The sequence below is a fragment of the Rousettus aegyptiacus genome, unplaced genomic scaffold (genome assembly GCF_014176215.1).
Source record: "Rousettus aegyptiacus isolate mRouAeg1 unplaced genomic scaffold, mRouAeg1.p scaffold_m13_p_10, whole genome shotgun sequence".
Classification (NCBI taxonomy): domain Eukaryota; kingdom Metazoa; phylum Chordata; class Mammalia; order Chiroptera; family Pteropodidae; genus Rousettus; species Rousettus aegyptiacus.
The window spans coordinates 4,375,166-4,377,892 of NW_023416285.1; the positions used below are offsets into that span (position 1 = coordinate 4,375,166).

The following is a 2,727-nucleotide window of genomic DNA, read 5'->3' on the forward strand; positions in this document are numbered from 1 at the left end:
TCTCTCTTGGGAGAAGATACCGAAGGCACACGGTGTCATTGTCACTGGGACTCACAATGCGGGAAGTCACAGGAAGAGATGAAGGGTGCTCAAAGATACTCACCAAGGATGACGGTCCCCACCACCCGCCCCCATCGCGCGCCCTCGGAGGGACCTGGATAAGAGCCCACCAGTGTCTGGGGCCCCGAGTATCTAATATATGTAGTAAAATGGATAACTGGGCAGAATGATATGGAAAGTACCGCTCAGATTTATAATCCCGTGGAAACTATGGTTTTGGTGTATTTGGAACTTTCTTTTTTAAAGTTTTCTTTTTCTTTTTTTTTTTTTTAGGTGAAGCAAACCTTAGGTTGACCTTACAGATTGCAAGGACTTTTTCAGCTTGCAATTCTTTATTTTTAAAAACATTTTTACCTCTATAGCACCTGGTCTTTCCAGGTGGTCTCCCACAAGTACTAACCAGGCCCGACCCTGCTTAGCGTCCAAGATCAGACGTGATCTGGCTTGTTCAGGGCAGCATGGCCATAGACTAAAGTTTTATTTTTAAGTCTAATTTAGGGTTTCTGAGAAACAATAAAAGAAATATATACCGGAATTATTTTGTTTGTTTATTTAAAACTAAAATTGATTGAAATAATATGGTATCCTGGATGGGATCCTGGACTATAAAAACTGGGTAAAACTAAGGCAACTTGAATAAAGGATGAGCTTTAGCTAATCATGTTGCAATACCAGTTCATCGGTTTTGACCCACGTGCTGTACGAGTTAACATGAGATGTCAATACTAGGTAGGGGCCGTGGGGTGTGGACCGTGTGGAAACGGTCTACCACCCTCACAATTTTCCTGTAAGTCCAAACAACTGTAAAATAAAAAGGTCGATACAAATCTCTTAGTCACTTTTTTTTTTTCCTCTCTGAGAAAGAAAATGAAAGTTTGTGATGATTTACAGAAGAAAAGAAACGTGTCCACATCGGTCTCATCCGCTTAGAGAGAAAGAGGGGAAGATAAGACCGTCCTGTCCTGTCATAGACTTGGCCCTTCATGCCACTAAAGGCAAGACGCGGACTGCGACGTCCGGGATGAAGCTCAGTGACCTTACGTTAAGTGACATAAGCCAGGCGGAGGAAGACAAATGCCGAACGATCCCACTTCTGTAGAGTACTTCGAATAGCCCAATGCGCGGACTCAGAGAGTGGAATGGTGGTCGTTTGGGCTTGGGGGGAGGGGAGGTTGCTGACCAGCGGCCAGTCGGCATCACTGAAGCAAGACCCAGGGATCCGGCCGTGTGGCATCGCACCTGCAGCCGGCGGGCGCGCTCCTCGCCGCGACACTTGGGGAGTGGCACAGCTCACGCGGGGTTCTTCGGCAGTGAAACAAAATGGACAAGCTGTGGGGAGGCGAGGCTCCGATCCGAGGATGTTTGGTTTTGACAGAGCACCTGAACGAGTCACTGGACCCAATGCTTTGGAACAATACATCCAGGGGCTCTAGGAGGGCTGGGGGCGGGGGGGTAGGGGGAAGGGAGGGGCGGTAGGGGTTTAGCCGCGTGGTGCCGTTGCTGAGAGGGTTTTACAGGAGACGTTTTCCCTGCATGACACCTGGGGCCAGCGCTGGCAGCCACTCCATCCTCAATGCGTCGTCCCCTTAAAATTTATCTTTTGAAATTCCTGGTGTGATTGTGCTAATAGGCGGGGCCTCTGGGAGGTGCTTAGTCAAGAGACGGTGGAGCCTTCAGGAATAGGGTTCGTGCCCTTTTGAAAAGAGACTGCCCAGAGCACCCTGAGGACTCAATGAGAAGTCTGCGACCTGGAAGAGCTCCCACACGAGGTGGGACTTCCACATCAATTTCATCTAGACTTTAAGGGCAGAGTGGCCTTAGCTGACAACCGTATAATGAAAAACTGAACCGAAGTCTCTGTAACTGGCCAGCAGCGCCGGGGCTAGGCAGGGAGCATTTGCACGGGCTCAGGGCGGTCGTCTCTCCTCTCTTGTCCCCAAGAAGGGGCATCGATTGCAGCCTTTTTAAAACTGATCATAGCTACACACAGCTTTCTGAAGCCAGTGCTTGGCCACCAGAGAGCTAGTCAGCCAAAGGCCCTCTGACGCTGGCAGGCCTGCTCTAGTAGGCCCGCTTTGCAGAGCTGAGGACCCCACGACTGCGTAAATAGTTTTTCTAAATAAAGCTCTCCTTTATCTTATTATTGTAAACATATCGATCTCTAACTCATCATTCCCGAACATGACGAGATCACCTTTCTAAAGATGGAAACGGCCCGAGAGCTGAACAGCAAGCCTAAGATGGCTTTCTTGATGTAGACACATTTCTAAGAGAAATGCAGGTAAGATGTGACCTTGACATAGGAAATACAGGTCCATAGTCTCCTGGCTCTAAATGGACAGTTTTATGGACGAGCGTAGCAGATACTGATAGCAACATATTAAAAGTGTCCTCTTATCCATTATCTAACTAAATTATCAAAATATTCTGGTAAAGCAAACACTGCTTGGGCAATTTTCCCCTCCTTATGCAAAGGGAAACCTGAAGCTCAGAATTTACAGAATTATTTGAAACTAATAGAGCCAAGAAATAAGCACCAATATTTCTGAAGAGAGGAACTTCATTCCCTTTGACTCAGAGATGCGGTTTGTGCCACTTTGTAAATTGATATAAAATTGATATTTACTTGAAATAATTTATCAGAACATACAGATATTTATATTGACC

The 2,727-nt window shown here is 46.8% G+C and overlaps 1 pseudogene; it reads right to left on the bottom strand.

Annotated features, from left to right (window-relative positions):
* Positions 1-413: 413 nt before the first annotated feature.
* Positions 414-530, bottom strand: LOC118609227 (annotated as a pseudogene).
* Positions 531-2,727: the final 2,197 nt, after the last annotated feature.